Source organism: Eschrichtius robustus, chromosome 20 (genome assembly GCF_028021215.1).
Source record: "Eschrichtius robustus isolate mEscRob2 chromosome 20, mEscRob2.pri, whole genome shotgun sequence".
Classification (NCBI taxonomy): domain Eukaryota; kingdom Metazoa; phylum Chordata; class Mammalia; order Artiodactyla; family Eschrichtiidae; genus Eschrichtius; species Eschrichtius robustus.
In genome coordinates, this window is record NC_090843.1 from 62,871,658 (window position 1) to 62,891,432 (window position 19,775).

The following is a 19,775-nucleotide window of genomic DNA, read 5'->3' on the forward strand; positions in this document are numbered from 1 at the left end:
AAGCAAGAGGAAATAATGCCTTACCAACAGAGCAGGAAAGACAAGAATTATATCTGACAGCTCCTGGTAAAGCATTTCAACAAGAAGAGAGTGGTGTAAAGTATTTAGCATTGATAGAAAGAAACCCACCAACCTAGAATTCTATACTCTGAATTTATCCTTCAAAAATGAAGGAGAAATAAAGACGTACTCAGACAAATAAATATTGAGAGAATCTGTTGCCAGTAGCCTTGGACAAATAAATATTGAGAGAATCTGTTGCCAGTAGCCTTGGAAGAAATGTTAAAAGAAGTTCTTCAGAGAGAAGGAAAATGATACAGGTCAGAACCGTGGATCTACATAAAGAAAAGAAGAGGATCAGAGAATGAATAAGTGAAGGTAAAATAAAATATTTTATTTTCTTATTCTTAACTGATCTAACAGATAACAGTTTGTTTAAAGTAATAACAACAATTTATTATCTATATATCTGTATCTATAGATCTATGCTTATGGATAATTGAAATAATGACAGTAATAGTACAAGGGGCAGGAGGAAGGAGTCAGGAATATTTTGTTATTACAAGGTAATTGTACTACCCGTGAAGTGGTATGGTGTTATTTGAAAAAAAAGTAAAGGGAGAGCAACAGAAATGGTAAACATTTGCATAAACATAACAGACTATATCCTTCCCTTAAATCTTTATACTTGGCTGAAAGAGAAAACCATACCATCATCTGATGTATGTAGACATAATACATAAGACGAGACAAAGGGAAGAGAGTGAAGAGACCTGCACAGTGATAAGGTGGCTACATTCCATGTGAAACAGTAAAATACGTATTCTAAGTAGACCGTGAAAATATATGTATGAATATTATAATCACTACAGCTTCAACTAAAAAAATATATATACCAAGAGACACAGTGAAAAAAACAATAAACGAATTAAAATAGAATACAAAAAAGAAATTCAAATAACCCAAAATAAAGCAGGAGAGGGGAACAAAGGAATGAAAAAGTGGGCACAAACAGAAAATGTAATTAAATGGCAGACTAAAATTCAAGCATACCAGTATTTTCTTTAAATATAAATCCATTAAACACACCAGTTAAAAGGCAGAGATTATCAGTATAGACACATGATCTAGCTTTATGTTGTCCCAAAACACCCAATATAAATATAAAGATATAGTTAAAAGCAAACATCTAGAAAAAGGTATACCATGTAAACGGTAAATGGAAGAAATCAGTAGTGGATATATCAGGCTATGTAAACTTCAGAACAAAGAAAATTACCAAGGATAAAGAATGAGATTACATAATGACAAAAGGGTCAATTCATCAAAAGACATAACAATCCTAAATATATATGCACATAACTACCGAGATTAAAAATACGCAAAGCAAAAACTGACAGAACTAAAAAAAAAAACAAAACAAAACAAAACAAATCCACAATGTAGCTGGAGACACTTCTAAGTAACTGACAGACCTGATAGATAAAAAATCAGCAAGGACATAGAAGGAATGAATAACAGCATCAGTTAACTGTGTCTAATTGACATTCAGCTCCACCCAACAGCTGAATATACATTCTTTTCAAGTGCACATGAAACATGTCTCCAGGATAGACCATATCTGTATTCATAAAACAAACCTGAACAAATTTAAAGGAATTAAAATCACACAAAGTATGTTCTCTGCTAATAATAGAATTAACCTAGAAATCGGTAACAGAAATATAAAAGGGAAATCTCTAAATACTTGGAAAAAAGCAATACACCTCTAAATAATCAATGTGTCAAAGAGGAAGTTTCAAAGGAAATTAGAAAATATTTTGAAACAATATGAACACACGAAAGTAGACAGTTACAGGTTGTAGCTCAACAGTACTTAGAGAAAACTTTCATAGAATTAAATGTGCATGCTGAAAAAGAAGAAAAGTCTCAAATCTTCCTCCTCAAGAAACTAGAAAAAAAAAAGAAAAAAGAAAAATTGGTATAAGAAACTGAAGGAAGGAATTGAAAACAGAAAAAACAATAGAGAAAATGAACAGAATCAAATGCTGGTTCTTTGAAGAGATCGATAAAAATCAATATAGTAAGACTGACAAGGAAGAAAAGAGAGAACATATACACTACCATAATGTCAGGAATGAAAGAAGGGATCTTCCAATGGCCACAGAGTTCACAAGTTTGGTAACTTTGGACAAAGCATGTAAACTCCCAGCTGCAGCACAGGGTCAAAACAATCCGAACTGACACGTTTTCAGAGTACAAACTATATTAAGTAAAGTTAATCCAGCTGTGAGAAATATTAAAAACTCAGTGGAGCATTGTTTGAGAAAGGGGGCTGCCCACAGTGGGTGATGCTCTGCTGTGTTAGTCACTGGCTCCTTACTTTTTGCTGCTCTACTGTTCACAGCGTCCATTCTTGAGACCACCTCATGGTTCAAGACGACTGCTGGAGTGAATCACTAAACATCCATTCCAGCCCACAGGAAGAAAGACACTAGAACGAGCGGCAGGAATCGTACCTTGAAGGGTCCTCCCCAGAAGCTGGGCCCTCTCCATCCCATTGGCCAAAGCTCAGTCACACAGTCACACCTATTTGCAAAGGACCCTGGAAACGTGACCTTCATCCCAGATGCCCATGATTCCAGGTAAAATAATCAAGGAAGAAGCAGATGAGGAATAATGGTACAATTAGCAGTATTTGCCACATGTGCTATAAAAGTTCCTCCAGATGTTATCAGAACAGTTTGTACCTCTTTCAAAAACTGCAGTTCCAAAAAAAAAAAAGGGAGGGGGGGACTTCCCTGGTGGTCCAGTGATTAAGACTCTGTGTTTCCACTGCAGGGGGCATGAGTTCGATCCCTGGTCGGGGAACTAAGATCCTGCATGCCACGCTGTGTGGCCAAACCCCCACCCAAAAACAACTGCAGTTCCTCTACTCCCCCCAAAAAAACTGTTGCCCTGTGGGACCAAAGGGTAACCTCTACTTTCAAATCAAAATCCCATCCTGGACTAAGCTGCTGTGGACAGCTGATGTCTGTTAAACTACTAGTCTAAAGTCTTGCATTTTTTTCCCCATAAAATGAGGTCTCCACATTTACTCAGAAACATGCCCACCCACGGACTGTAATCTCTCCTTCTCAGGGTCACATCAGCTCCGATGTAATTCTAATTTAAAAGCAAGACACTATCCACCTGGATGAAGCTCAAAATGGGCAATTCAGGGGCTCAAGATTCCAAGAGGCTGAGGGGTCCTGCCCTGCTCCAAGGCCCCTCCCTTACTTCTCCTGCCTCTTTTCCCTCATAACCTTCACTTAATCCACCAACAATCCTTCCGAGTGAACCTTCAAAATAAACCCTGAATTCTACCACCTCTCGCTGCCTTGACTCTAGACCTTGGTCCACACTATCCTCTTTTGACACATCTTTATTTTTTATCTCTAAAACAGGACGTAACCCTCTCTAGACCAAAGATTGGCAGTGTTTTCTCTAAAGAGCCAGACAGTAAAAATTTTAGACTTTGCAAACCATACAGGCTCTATTGCAATTACTCAGCTCTGCTGTAGCACAAAAGTAGTCACAGGCAATACATAAACAAATGGTCATGGCTGTGTGCCAATAAAACTTCATTTACAAAAACCTGCTGTGGGCCAGATTTGTCCCCCAGGCTGTAGTTTGCCAACCCCAGCCTAGAATCCTACTGTGGGGAGTCCATGCAGCATGTTTCATGTTCCCTAAAAAATAATTTTCAATCTTCATCTTTACTCATTATAAGCCAAGCCACTTTTTTAGGTCATTATTTTACATTATATACCATTTTATTCTTTTTCTGTCTTGTATTTTATTTATACCACTTAAAATATATGGTCATGTATGTTCTTTCACTTGGCCATAGATCTGGAAACATGCATCACTGAGGCTTTTTCTACCCAGGGCTGAAGTGGAATTATCCTAAACACCTGAAATCAGTATTTCTTCATGTCTGACCTTTCTAGATAATGATCTATGTGACAGAATTGCTCCACAGACACTCATTTTATCCCTGTAGGAAAACAACACTCTAATGAATGAATCCACTAATTAAACGTTTTCCTTCATCCTGAACTTTAGCTAAAAATACAAAGATACAGAAGTTGAAGATGAATCAAGCTTGCATTTTTCTTTCTGCTGGAGAGCATGTAAGGACTCACAATGCAGTTTCTTCCCAGAAGTTCTCCAGGATAGCAAGGAGCCATCCACACTTTCACATAGCAGGTGTGGGATACACATTCATGGGAAAAAGAAGGAATGAACTGGAGATAAGACAGATGGTACAACCCAATGGTCCATAGGCTAAATCCAGCCCAGAGACATGTTGCTTGGAATTCATGGTGGTTTTAAACAATTTGAGCCACCACTAAAAAGATCAGAACATTTTACATTAAAAAATTCAGATTTCCACCTGTCTTGTAAATAAATAGTTATTTCTGGCAAGGTGGTGACCAAACTATTCCAGGGCAGTAACAAACTAGAGCTGAATAGAGGCCAATTACTTTTATATAGAGAGTATTCCCTAGTTTTCCACAATCTCCACAACTCCCTCTTGTATGCCTAATATTGAAGCAAAATGTCAGTTGCCAATTGTTATTGTCTTCACATTATTATTTTATAGTAAAGAAATATTTCTCTGTGACCCATTTCCAATCAAACCAGGGAAATAAAGGATTGGGAAGACCACGTAATTTAAGAAAAATGGGATCAAGAACTCATTTGTGCTGCCTGTCCGTTTACTGTAGGCATTTGAGCAGGAGAAAGAGCTTAGTCAGAAAGCTGGATTCAGGTGCTAGTCTTAATTCTAATTTAGTGCCAGGGGACTTCTAAATGAGGTATAGACCTGGTCTTGGCCTCATTTTTTTTTTCTCTATCAAATAAAAGTTTTTGTATAAGTGAGGGTATTTTGATTATTTTTTTAAAAGTAATTAATTAGGACATCAGATGTCATGGAATTGATTTGAAAGCTGGAGATCCAAGTTCAAGAAATGATAAGGACTCAAAGCACTGCAAGGGGCTTGGCAGCAGCAACTGAAGAAGCAGACATATAATAGAGCAAACTAGGGCGATGATGCTGGCGTAGATGCAGCCCAGCCGTTGCACTGGCCTTTGCATTCCTGTTCATTATGCACAGTTCTAGCAGGTGATTGGCCACACTTAGGGTAGGTGGCCTTTTCGCTGGTGGCAGAGGCCAGAAAGCAGGCAGATCTGGGAGAAGGAGACCCTGAGACCCCTTTTATCTCCCACTGCAGAATAGACATCTGGATGTATAGTCCCACCAAGACTAGAAATAGTGTGGGAGAGGTAATTCCTCAAAAGGAAACTGGCTGCTATTGAGAAAGGATAATATATGCTATCCAAGCCAAGAAACCAAAATAAATATTCCCTATTGGATTGCACAAAACTTTACACAGAACCTAAATAGAAAAGACAGGAAAGGGCAGCAGTTCTGTTTGAAGCATAGCAAGAAGCCAGGAGTCCTCCCTCCTCTCTGACCCCTCACTTTGCATTGAAGGACTTCTGCCGACCCAAGATCTCCCTGAGGCCCAGAGTAAGAACCACAGGGCAAGATCATCTGTAAGATCCCTTGAAGCTGCAGGTTTGTGATGTGAATGACAGAAAAATTAGTTGAGTTTCCACTGACTCACTCAGCTCAAGAGACTAACTAGACGACGTCTGCAAGATAAATCTTGACAGCCCACCAAGCCAAGAGAAGAGCCCCCCTGGGAAGTGCAAGGGCACCAGTAAATCATTCTCACTGCCTGCTGATGAGAGGGACTGGCTTCCGGGTTACCACCATCCGAGGCGGAATCGGAAAGAGCGGCCTCAGTGTTAAGAGCTCAAGGGCTGATCATCGACCCCTGCACCACTGCATCCTCAACACGTATGGCTGCCTCTGCTACTGAGTTCCCGAGAACGTCTCTGTGACCCACCTCTCTCCTGCGCATTCACATGTCTTCACCCCTTATTTAGCTCGAGAATGTGAGAGTAGAGGAGAGCAGGCCCTCATGGCCTCTTAGCATGAGCAATCAGCAGGAAGAAACGGGGAATGTGAGAAAAAAATATATTTACCAAAGATTTGTTTTAAATAACCAGCCGCTTGGGGTAGCAAGCAGCTGGAAGCACATTATAAAACTATTACAGTATTGAAACAGAGCTGTGCTAATAGCATACACAACAGTGCAGAAAGCCCCAGCTGCAAAAATCATGAACTCTTTGGAGATTTCAGCATAATTTTTTTTTTCCACTCTGGAAATATCCCAACCTCACACCATTCTGTTTACTAAGCCTCTCGAGGCTTAATGGGTGTTTATACGGAAGGACATGGGAAGCTCAGTTGACAGATCAAAGTTTTCTCCTTGCAAAAGGGTCTTGTTTATTGTCTCATCTTAACTCGTTCTTCATATGTGACTGTGCCTCACTCTTCTGATGAATTATCAGTAAGGTACTTCATCATTTCAGAGGGAACTGAGCCAGTGGAAGAGCTCAGAGGTGATGTTACAAGAAGCGCTGTCTCAAATTACAAGTAGAAATATTTACATATCTGGAAGCTTTTACATACCTCCATTGGTTCTTCATAGATCAAAAAGGAAAAAAAATTCTACAGATACAGCAAACTTTGACCACAAAGTCAACAAGCTTGAACCAAAGGACAAATACGGAATCCTGCACAGAAGTTAATTAGCTATTTTAAGACTCTAAACAATCTGAAATTGTTCCTTGGAATCATACATCAGGTGGAGAGTCTGGTCAAATGACCTCTAAGATCCTAACTAAGTGGGGGATTGTTTAGTCTAGTTTCAATAAATATTTTGCTCAAAGGTTTAAAAAAAAAAAAGGAGCACTGTCTTTTACCCAAAGAGGCGAAGTCCCCAGGGAGACACACTCCAATCCTCTCAATCTCCTCATATGTCAGGGACCCCCGGCCTCACAGTCAGTAAGGAGTACTGAATAACCACCTCTAGAGGACAGGTCATTGGGATTGGTTCTAGGAATCATAGCAAGACATCAAACCTTTCTTCATGTGGCTTCCAGTCTGCTCTGCCCAGTAAGATGTGTGATCAAATAGGAGAGCCTAAGAGCAAAAGTAGCTGGACAGCCCATCCAGGAATAGAGCCTTCAGACACCTGACTTGCTGCCCTCAGGCCCTACATGCCAGCCCCATAGCCATAAGGACACTAAAATGCCAAGCATGATGGCCCAGGCACTGGAGACACATCAAGATCTGGATGCAAACCCCAGCTCTGCCATGCACAAGGTGGTCCTGACATTTACTCCATTTTTCCATTTGTAAAGTGGGAATAAAAACTCGTTGGGCACACGGAGGACAAAAGGAGATGATGTATGCTGTTGGGGTCCTCTCACAGTGCTTCAGGCATCGTACACACTCAATAAATGGTCACTTTCATTATCATCGACCTCACCCCATGTAGGTTGAGGACATTAAAAATTAGCCTAGTGGTTCTCAAAGCTGAATGTGCAGTAGAATCACTTGGGGCAATATTTTCGATCACCTATAGAAAATGTTCTGTACTCTACCCTAAACCAACTGTGTCAAGTGACTGGGGATGGGATGAAAGGGTGTGTGTGTGTGTGTGTGTGTGTGTGTGTGTGTATGTGTGTTCATTAAGCTTTCCAAGTGACTCTGATACAATTCATCTCTAAACTACAATTTGGGATGCACCGTGTATAACTGGAGAAATATATATATATACGTACATATGAATGTAGTTAAGGCCAATGCCACAGTCACATGACCCAACATGCTACAAGAGATGTAGGGAGCAGAGAAGCAGAAAGGGGGATACACAGAGTGAACACAGGGTAACCACCCCAAAACTGTCCATCCTTTAATGTCTACCCTTAGTGTCCAGTGAAGATGCTTCTACTGTAAAGGTCCAACTTGGGAATCTCCCATGACTAAAAGGCTTAGCAGAAAGTGTTGAAACTGCATAGCCAACACTTGCAGAAAATAAAAGATTCCTTTACTAAGTGTCAGCTAAATGACCATGTCACCATCTTTCCCACATTCTTTGTCCTTTCAGGAAGGAGTCTCCATCAGCACTCATTTGTAAAAATTACACTCTCGCTGCATTTGCCACCTGACGTTGGAGAAATCATTCCGAGGGTGACTTTTTATCAAATTTGTCAGTGTGCTCTGTGAACCAGAAATCATCTTGTAGTAGGCAGAGTGGATGATTGCCTACTAGTGTAGAAAAACTGGGAACAGCATCCAGACCCCTTTTTCTATGTTTTCTAATGCAGAAATTATCTTCAAAGAATTCATGCTGAGATTGACATATACACACTACTATATGTAAAACAGATAGCTAGCAAGGACCTACTGTATAGCACAGCGAACTCTACTCGATACTCTGTAATGACCCATATGCGGAAAGAATCTAAAAAAAGAGTTGATATATGTATAACTGATTCCCTTTGCTGTACAGCAGAAACTAACACAACATTGTAAATCAACTATACTCCCAATACAAATTTTAAAATAAATTAAAAAAAAAAAAGAATTAACGCTTTTGCTCCATGCTTTTCAATCCTGGCCATACACGGAAGTCTCCTAGGGAGGCTTGAAACATTCTAAGCCCCCAGCTCAGATATTCTGATTCAGTACATATAAGGTGGGACCCAGTATTTTTTGTTTTAAGTATTTTTAAAACTCCTTGGAAGATTCCGGTGTGCAGGCAAAGCTGATAACCACTGAACCAAGGCCAGTTCAAATCCTGTCTAACAAAAAACAACAGCAACAAAAACTCACATTAAGTAGTATTTTAAGCTATTAAGAACTTCTTATACTTCAGTGTTTCAATGGTTTTTTCTGAGAAGCGCTAAGGCATGATTCCAGATGAAATATAAGATGCCCACCCAGTTATATTTAAGTTTCAGATAAACAACAACCTTGGGACATATACAGAAAAATTATTTGTTACTTATTAGAAATTCAAATTTACCTAGATGGCCTGTATTTTGCTAAATATGTCAATCCTATCCTGAGGTCCTCAGGGAAAGTGGAGGGAAACTTCGAGTAGAATCAGGACTGAAAAGGAACCGTGGGCATCTGCTGGGTCTGCCTGCCATCCATCCACCATCTTCTTGCAAGCACACTTTAGTTTGCCTTAAGGAACACCCCTCCCCACTCTCTGCCCATGTGGTTTGGGTGGACTCAGGAGCAAGACCGTCAGAGGTGTCCGTCTCCCTGGCCACAGTGATTAGCACAGGTGCGGTGGGCATTTAAACCAAGCCAACCAAACACCATTCCAGAACTTCCGTGTGACTGTGGGGGAAGAGGTACCCTTTCACTAAGGTTGCTGAGAAGGTAGACCATAGCCCTGAGTCACCAGTGCGGTGGTCCCCTTATCACCATATGTGAAGGATCTCCGTGAAAAAGCCAGCAAGAAGAGGGACCAAGCCCTAACGAGACCTCAGACCCAGTCACGCTTGAAATCTGCATCTTGCACTTTTTGTGATGCCAATGCATGGATTCCTTTTTTTAGCTTACACGAAACTGAGTTCGTTTTCTGCCATTAGCCCCCAAAAGAGTCCTGAATGTAAGGGTACAGATTGAAAAGCTGGAGTCCAAAGATAAGCTTTCACCTGCCTCACCGTATTTTTTTAGTCCTAAGAAACAGTTCTTCCAAATGCACCCGTGTTTAATCTCTCAACAGCTGTTAGTGACTCTCACTGTTCCTAATTCAACACCCCCTTCTCTATACCCTGATAGCTTGTACTTCCTATCACAGCACTTTCTTGTACATAAAGGTTATCTATATACGTAGCTCTCCTAGAAGTTTTATTTGTCTTTGTATTCCTAGGCAGAGTCCAGCACAGAATAGGTGCTGAAGTACTGTTTGTCAAATTATCCTTTTTTTTGGCCGCAATGTGTGGCATGCAGGATCTTAGTTCCCTGACCAGGGATCGAACCCAGTCCGTGGTAGTGAAAGCACCAAATCTTAACCACTGGACCGCTAGGGAATTCCCTGTTTGTCAAAGTAAATCAACATGGAGACAGGCTGTGTGATGATGATGGTGATGATGATGATGATGATGATGATGATGATGATGATGATGATATATTCAAAAGCTACGTCGGCCTTTGCCAGAAGGAAGGGGAGGCTGTGGAGGAGAGAGCTGACCTGACTGCAGGGACCACTGCTTCCACCCACCATCCCTGCACGTGAAGAGTAGGGATTAAGCTTCAGGCTTTGTGTTTAAACCCAAAGCATCAGATTTTGTTGGAACAAATTAATGTGTGCCACATACACTATTCAATTTATACTTACATTCTAGAGTTCAGAAACAATTAGCCGTTTCCAGGTTATTTCCTTGCTTTGGTGTGATTCTCAGAAATGGAAGAAAGCATGTAATTGGTGCTTTTCTTCCCCCATACAGATGATCCTCAATTACTGAGCTCCACCACAGGAAGAAACGAAGAGGTTTATATACAGATGCCACGGGATAGGGTGGAATCTGGTATTGAATGGGTTGAAAACCATGACAACCCTAAAGGGACCCAGTGCTGTTCAGAGTATGAAGAATCAAGCAGCCCTGGATCGCCCATCCCCTAACTGAAGGGTCTTGAGTCTGTTTTACGGCTGTGTCTGCAATGGCAAGGATAAAAGGCAAAAATCAGTCATGCAGAAGAGTTCTGAACACTATGATTCTTATCTTCCCATTCAGATTCGATGCCATGAGGACACTGTCTCCTGAAAGCGTGACATCCGACTCTTGTCTCAGTGAGCATCTTTGTAGACTGGCACAGAAATTTCCTTTGAACTCCCCCGTGCTTCATTTAACTATGATGAAAACTGCCCCCCCTCTCAAATTAAGCAGACTACGAGCACCGCACACTCTGCAGGGTGTCTCACCCCTGGCCGTCAAGGACGCCGCACTGTCCGCTCCTGTGAAAGTGGCTTCCAATAATCAACCTGGCTGTTGATCCAGCAAAACAGGCTGGTGGCTCTCAGAGTCATCAATTAACAATGATGGAAACCTTAATCTGGCAGGGACCTCTGCCCATCACACAAAGCAGCGCTTTGAAGTGGCACAGGGGTGCCTAGGAGCTCACGTTCAGAGGTTTCCCTTTGAGCTGGTAACCTCTCATCTTGGTAAGACGTTACAGGCGGCGTCAGGGCTGTCGGAGGATCATGACTAGAGCTGTCGTCACTGCAGCTCCGAGATAAAGAGCCTCCTCAGTCCTCTTTAGAAATGCCCATCATGCATTTTCCCTGCAAGCTTTGCTCGCCAGTTAGTAAAACCGTCCCGAGCAGCAGTGACAGGGGGTAATTACAGCGGGAGAGCGCTCCTGACACAATGTTTTTAAATAAAGAAGGGGGAAAATGGGGAGAAGAAAAATTGCTTCAAAGGTTTGACTTCAAATAGCATTCAAGGAGGATGCCTTTAATTCCTTGTGTGAGTTTATTTAGTGTCCATCTCCTGGTCTAAAGGAGTTATCAGGATTAGATAAATCCCTGGGAGACAGCCACGTCTGACTGCTGCAATTCCATGAACCCTGGACAGATTCCAGGGAATCCGAAGGCCTAGTGGAGGAGGAGAGCATGGGCTTTGGGCCTCCCTTTTCTTCCTTAAGTGCCAGGAACTCATTCAAGGCCAGTAAGTGCGATCTTCTCCCCAGCCCGATACCCCTTGTCACTTGCTCTGGCTTTAACTCTAATATTTTCAGTGATGGGGAGCTCTGTGTGCTCTACGCGAGCATGATCTTTTTTGAACAGCTCAATCTGCTGAAAAGCTGGTCCTGGAATAATGTAAAGTCATCCTTCAACTAGAGACGGCTGCTGTGTTATCGGTTCCCTAGGAAGAACAGCCTCAGTACCTCCCATTTTTCCTTACATTGGTTGCTTTCCAAACTGTTCTTCATCATGATGACTCTCCCTACAGCAAGCATCTGTGGCAAGTCCCTTTCTTAACCTCAAGAGGAGAGCTATTTGGAGTCCTGCGCCCCCATGGGCTTTGTGGACACTGTACAAGTACTATTCATTGTGCACAGGTACTGTTATTATAAAGGACGGTGACCAACTTGGTTCCTTATCCAATAAACTTCAAGAAATAAGGCAGGGGCAAAAGAGTTAAAAGAAAGAGCAAGAAACATCTCCTAGAATATTTGGTCATTCCTTTATTCGTGCCAACAGAAATTACTCATTTAGTTAGAAAGTTCACATTGGTTGGAGAAATTAGAAGCTATCTGGCACCATGCTGGGTGTTGTTGGCTGTCCTTGGGAATTCTACCATTTCCCTCGAATGATGCAAAAGCATCCTAGGGAGTCCCAAGGCACAGGGACTTCCAAGCAGGATGGCTCACCTGCAGCTTTCTCGTTTCATATTGTGTAGCAGCACAAATGATGCTCTCCCACAGGGCTCTGGGTGGGCCTTAAAGGTCCATCTGTGTTTCCACGCCCAAGACCTGCCTCAAGAGGCACCCACTGCCTACATCTCCAGGCCCACTGGGTTCAACTCTCTGAAACTGAGTTGACTTGTCCAGGAGGTTAAAAATCAGTCAAATCGGTGTTGACATGGTCCTTGAGTCTCTTCCCTCCAAAGACTAATCTGACCAGCTAGATTTCTATTATCCATCCCCCTACCTTTGCCAATATTGACACTGGGGGACAAACAGTGTCTTGGGACTAGATCTGCCCGTTTGTCTGGAGCCTGGAGCCCCAGGTCAGTCATGTTAAAGCCAGAGACACCAGCAGAGGTTAAAAGATAAGCCCCCGATGTATCAAGCTGTGTTTGTTGTTCTGACAAAGTAGAGAGTATATAGGATGCCGAGGATAGTTCATTTCTCCTGCCCGTGTCCCTGCGGAAGACATGTTTTCGGGAACAAGAGCCAGAGAAACAAGAACCTTGACACAAGGCCAAACCTTCTTGCCCACCTCAGCAAGTAAGAGACTCGACCCCCAGCACTCATGCTGCTGAGGCTGACAGATGAGGGGCTGCCATCGGAAATGCAGAGCATCAGGACTGCTGGCCCCCAGCCTGGTCTCCACGAAGCACCAAAGTCAGCCATCCTGTGATTCATCCAAACGCAAGGCTGGGCAGTCAGCAAGTCTGTGACCCAGCAGAATGCGTGGCTTGGGGGTTACAGTGGGAGACTTAACCAGGACCGTCTCACTGGTGTTTTGATCTCAGTTGATCACAGGAGGACTGTTTCACAGCATCCTTTTGAGAAATGGGCCCGGACATAGTACTGCCCTGTGGATTCAGCCTAGGTGAGTTATGCCAACTGTTTCTTGAGGACATCACCGATTTCCTTGCATTGTGTCTCTTTTCTGTGCCGTGCACTAGCTTGGAACAATTTCAGTTTCCAGAGAAGGAGGAAAACAAGTGTCAAGTTCCCATGTGGATATTTAACACTTTAAAATTTATATATATGCGCATATATATATTTAAAATCATATACATACGTGTCTTATTTTTATAGTATATAGATAACATATTTTATATATTTATATTAGTATGTACCAGAGTTTGTTTTGTATTAAAATGATTCATGAATGTCATTCTCTTCCCAACTTATCATCAGCATCTCAGGGGCAGGGACTGTGTCTTGCCCACCTTGGAATCCCCTGAGTATTCCAGGATGCCTTCTCACACACTGTAGATGTTCCATCAGTGTTAGCTGAGTTGTCACTTCAGTTCAATGGGTCCATCCGCACCACTGCTCTGTGCAGTGTCCTTACAGCACCGTTGACTACAGCTAATTTCCTGCCTGTTGTCTGGGTTAGCCTGTTTGTCTTCCTTACCCCATCTCTTTCATCCCCTTATCCCAGGAGAGAAGGGCAATTCTCTTCTTCCCCACAGCATGCCCTTCCCACAAAGAGGGACCTGCAGCTACCTCTATGTCAGCACTGGCTCCACAGCACTCCAGGAAATTACTTTAAACGTCATCTGCCAAATACTCCCCTTTTGGGGGTTGAAAGTGGTCATTCGGTTTTATGAACAAGGGATGCAATTTGCTTCCTTCCCTCCCTAAAACTTTAAACAGTAGAGATTAACTGATAGCAAACTGCAGATTTCCTATGAGCTTGGCAGGCTCAGAATTTCATATCCAAATGCAAATCTTCTTCTCTGAACTATTCATCCCTGCACTGAGTCTGTACTTTTTGCCAATTCGGTTTATTTCTCTCATTTGTCATGACTAATAGAGAAGAAATGTCTCTGCTATCTCTGCCCACTCCTTCTCTAGTTACTGCTGATGCCCAGCTGGAGGAGTGCTGTGATACGTAGCCAGTAAATATTTTCTTTAGAGTAATTCACCAAAGACGCATTCTTCCATGAAATGGATGCTCTTATAAATACTGACAACTTGTACTTTTGAGTTTCTAGATCCTTCTGCCTATTAAAATTTTAAAATGCTTAACTGACATGCACAGTGTCCTGCACTAGTAGATACTAAATATTTGTTGGTTTAATAAATGAAAAACCTATTTTAAGTGTCCTTCATCATGCAATCCAGCCCCTGACACCCACCAGTTTGTCAATGTTTCTTCTTGCTACCAGAGTAGAGTGTCCCTGGGGGTGTCTTTAAAACAACTGTAATTAGGTTTTTGCTTGTTTATTAATTTGGCAAATATTTAATTCCTATTCTGTATGACTCTTAGTAGATACTCGATAAACAAATGGTTTGCTGAATGAATAAATGGCAGACTGTGGAGAGAGCTAAACACCATGTCCTATAAGAGACACTTGAAGGGACAGCAAGATTTTAATCCAGAAATAGAGGCTCTCAGCAGGTAAGGACACCTGTCTAAAAGCAACTGAAGGATTGTCATGGACTCTGTCTGAATTCAAAAATTTGATATTGTGTTTGTCATAGTCTTTTCTGCACTATTTTGATTTTTTAAACACTGCATTAAAATATTATCTTGATAATTGAGTGTTTTGGCACCCTCTTGGATTCTGCACGAGGCAAATGCCCCAGGTTCTTCCCCTTAGTCTCAGCCGTGAAGGTAACATTGACTCTGTGGGCTCAGCCGCTTTCCACCATCTCCATGTACTCGAATCATAGCACCTTTCAAAGGCGACATCAGTGTCTGGGGAGGGGGGAGGTGCAAAGACAAGTGGTACTTGGACAGTGGAACCAGCTACACATAAGTCACTTGTGCATCACAGAGGGCCCCACAGAGAGATGCACAAAGGGACCATGACACGTAGGAGCTCAAAGTACCACTTTGTTCTGAGCTTCTGGGAAACCAGACTGGGACACCAGCTTAGATTCAAGCCCCTGAAAACTTCATGTGCTGAAGTCCTAACTCATCAGAATGTGACTGTATTTGGAGACAGAGTCTTCAAAGAGGTAATGGAGTTAAAATAAGGTTGCCAGAGTGGGCCCTAACCCAATATAAGTGCTATCCTTATTTAAGAAGAGGAAGTTTGGCCACAGACATGGACAGAGGGAAGATGATATGAAGACACAAGGAGAAGACAACCATCTACAAGCCAAAGATGAAACCAACCCTTCAGGCACCTTGAGCTCAGACTTCCAGCCTCCAGGACTATAAGAAAGCAGGTTTCTGTTGTTTAAGCCACCCAGTCTGCAGTACTTCGTTATGGTGGCCCTAGAGAACTGATACAGACTTTTACTTTGCTTTAGGACCACGGTTGGATCTTACCATAGGTCAGTCAATCTGAAATGAAGATGTGGTGAGCAGGAAGCACAGATTCTTGAGAGGAAGAGACTATCAAGAAATATGGCAGCCTGGTGGAGGAATAAATTGAGAGTTTGGGATTAGAATAAGCACACTACTATATATGGAGTGGATAGCCAACAGGGACCTGCTGTGCAGCACAGGGAACCTTACTCACTATCTTGAAATAACCTATAATGGAAGAGAAGGTAAAAAAAAGAATATATATATTTATTTATTTATTTATATATGTATGTATAACTGATTCAATTTGCTGTGCACCTGAAACTAACACAACATGGTAAATCAACTATATTTCAATAAAAATTTTAAAAATACATGGCATCCTCTGAGGAACATTATCCATTCAGCCTACGCATCTTTTGGAGGCAGGATAAGATAGAGGTGAAGGAGAATAAGATGTCCAGACCCACAGAATCTCAGATAGATGAAAGCAGGAAAGGATGGAGAATACCGCTTCATGCACTTGACCTACTTTAGTGTTCTGGGACCAGACCCACCAGGAAATGTGAGACAATCCATGACCCATGGTCAGCGTCTGATCGAATCTGCATCCCTTCCCCTCAGAAGAAAGAAAAAGATCGTGGAAAAAGTGAGCACAGACTTCCTCTTCCCTAGACCTCAGTTCAAATGTTGCTTCTTGAAAAAAATCTTCAGATTTACACTTGCACTCTCTCCCAAAGCTGGAAGTGAGTGCTTCATTCTCTAAGCTCCCACACAAATTACTGTTTCTTTTCCTATGAAACAGCACTTTTTTACAACTACCATTTATTTTTTGTTTCAGTAGTTTATCGATTAAATGTAATAAACTGAGGACTGAAGAACAGACACTCTGATGTACACACCAGTAGAATTACTAATTAGTAGTAAAAGAACAAATGAACAAACAAAAAACTAAAAAATAATTGCAATACAGGTAGCTTAAAAATTGAGCAATTGCGCTTCCCTGGTGGCTCAGTGGTTAAGAATCCGCCTGCCAATGCAGGGGACATGGGTTCGATCCCTGGTCCGGGAAGATCCCACATGCCGCGGAGCAACTAAGCCCGTGCGCCACAACTGCTGAGCCTGCGCTCTAGAGCCCACAAGCCACAACTACTGAGCCCGTGTGCCACAACTACTGAACCCACGTGCCACAATTACTGAAGCCCGTGCACCTAGAGCCCGTGCTCCGCAACAAGAGAAGCCACTGCAATGAGAAGCCCGCGCACCGCAACGAAGAGTAGCCCCTGCTCACCACAACTAAAAGAAAGCCGGCGCATAGCAACGAAGACCCAAGGCAACCAAAAATAAATAAATAAATAAATTTATTTTTAAAAATCAAGCAATTGCTTACTAGACCGTGCTAGTGATTTTTTTCCCTATTATATTATTTACAACTACCATTTATTGAGCCAGATGATGGCAGTTTATACATAGTGTGCCACTGAATCTTAAAAACAACCCTATGGGTTAGTATTCCCAATACCATTTTAATAGGCATTAAAGCAATTTATTTCAACAAACATGTATGGATAACCTAATACGCTGTCTAGCTATATCAAGAATGCAAAGGTTGCTGTCTTCAAGAAGGTCTTTGTTTAGTGAGGGAAACATATACAAATAAAGTATTAGATTCTGATTAAGTCAAATTATTTACATTATTTACAATATCCAAGATATGAAGCAACCTAAGTGTCCATCAACAGATGAATGGATAAAGAAGGTGTGGTATATGTAGAGGTATTATAATATACATATAATGGAATATTGTTCAGCCATAAAAAAAGAATGAAATTCTGCCATTTATAACAATGTGGATGGACCTAGAGAGTATTATGCTTAGTGAACTCAGTCAGACAGAGAAAGACAAATACTCTATACTATCACTTATATGTAGAATCTAAAAAATAAAACAAGTGAATGAATATAACAAAACAGAAACAGACACAGATACAGAGAACAAACTAGCAGTTACCAGTGGGGAGAGGGAAGGGTGAAGGGGCAAGATAGGGGTAGGGGATTAAGAGGTACAAAACAGTACGTACAAAATAAATAAGCAACAAGGATATATTATACAGCACAGGGAAATATAGCCTATGTTGTAATAACTTTAAATGGGGTATAATCTATAAATATACTGGGTCACTATTTTTTACACCTGAAACTAATATAATATTGTAAATCAACTATACTTCAATAAAAAATTTTTTAATTGAAATAAATGGAAAAAAAGAAGGTCTTAGTATAATGAGGGAAACATACAAATAAGGAATTAGAGTCTAAGTCAGTTTCTTCATTTAACAAATATTTATTGCTTATCTACTCTGTGCTGGCACTGTTCTAGGTACTTGAAATGTATCAGAGAACAAAACAGACATAATGTAATAGAACAGAATAGAGTGAAAGTGATCAATGCACTGAAGAAGAGTACAAGGCAACAACATTGAGGTGCTGGGGAAATGGGAGCCGGGTGGCAGTTTTGAAGTGGGTTATCAGGATGGGTCTCATTAAGGAGGTGATATTTAACCCAAGACTTCAGGTAAGTTCACCAAATGAATATCCAGGGGAACAGAATTCCAGGGGGAGGGAATAGATGCTAAAATGATCAAGGCAAGAAGGAGCCTGGTGTGTTTAAGAAATAGCAACACAACCAGTGCAGTTAGAACAAAGTGAACAGGTGTGGAGTTGCAGGAGCTGAGATCAGCAAGAAAGGCATCAGCAGGTCACGGGGCCTTGTGACCTGCCACAAGGACTGTGGGATTCATTCTGAGTGAGGAAGAAAGCCATCAGAAAGTCCTGAGCGGGGGAGTTTTTGGATTGTCTGAGAAGCAGAGGCCAGGATGGAATTAGACATTCAGGGAGGTTTATTAGAGAAAACACCTGGGGAGGATAAAGGGGGAGAAGTCTTGCTAGGGAGACAGAGCAGGTTAGGACAGACCTAGAAACACGATGTAAGTCTGGCACCTGTGAAAGGAGGAAGGGGAGGAAGGAAGACTGGTCAAACTGGAATACAGCTCTGAGAAATTCCAAAGCATCACACGTGTGAGTCAGCGACAGCCCAGCTCTGATGCCCTGGCCGTGCTCCATCATCAGCCCGGAGCAGCCTGGGAACAGTGTAGCTGAGAAGAGCTTGGACGCGGGCAGATCCCAGGGTGTGGCAGCCAATGCTGTCCCCCAGACACCCTTCTCTCATCCTGCTCCCTGAGGGCACATCACCATGGCCGCCAACAAGAGTGAAATAATCTGAATGGTTTTTTTAAAAGATCATTCTTGGGACTTCCCTGGCGGTCCAGTGGTTAAGACTTTGCCTTCCAGTGCGGGGGGTGTGGGTTTGATCCCTGGTCCGGGAGCTATGATCCCACATGGCTTGCAGCCAAAAAACCAAAACATAAAACAGAAGCAATATTGTAACAAATTCAATAAAGACTTTAAAAATGGTCCACATCAAAAAAAAATTGTATAAAAAAAAAGATGACTCTCCTTTTCGGGGGTGACGACCTCCCCATGAGAACATGCCTCTCACAAAGGATCTCCTTCATCCCTCTCCAGAAGAGGAGAGGAAACACCAGAAGAAGCGTCTGGTGTAGAGCCCCAATTCCTATTTCGTGGATGTGAAATGCCCAGGATGCTATAAAATCACCACTGTCTTTAGCCATGCACAAACAGCAGTTTTATGTGTTGGCTGTTCTATTGTCCTCTGCCAGCCTCTACAGGAGGAAAAGCAAGGCTTACAGAAGGATGCTCCTTCAGACAGAAGCAGCACTAAAAGCCCCTGAATCAAGACGAATGGGAAGCCATCCCAATAAACACATTTTGGATTAATAAAAAAAAAAAAAAATCACTCTGGCTACCGGGTAGAATATATGAGACCAAGAGAGACAGTAGGGAAGCCAGCTGTAAGGCCACTGTGATCACCCAGGTGAAAGATGGGGTTGCTGGGGCTGGAGCAGCGGCTCTCACCTGGAAGTGATTCTGCCCTAGGGGACCTGTTGGCAGCGTCTGGAGGTACTCTTGATCGTCACAACTGGAGGGGAAGGAATGTGTCATCCAGTGGGCAGAGGCCAGAGACGCTGCTAAACGTCCTACAGTGCA

The 19,775-nt window shown here is 42.1% G+C and overlaps 1 pseudogene; it reads left to right on the top strand.

The window, feature by feature from the left end:
- The first annotated feature begins 19,195 nt into the window (after positions 1 to 19,195).
- On the top strand, positions 19,196 to 19,449 carry LOC137754922 (small ribosomal subunit protein eS27-like; annotated as a pseudogene).
- Positions 19,450 to 19,775: the final 326 nt, after the last annotated feature.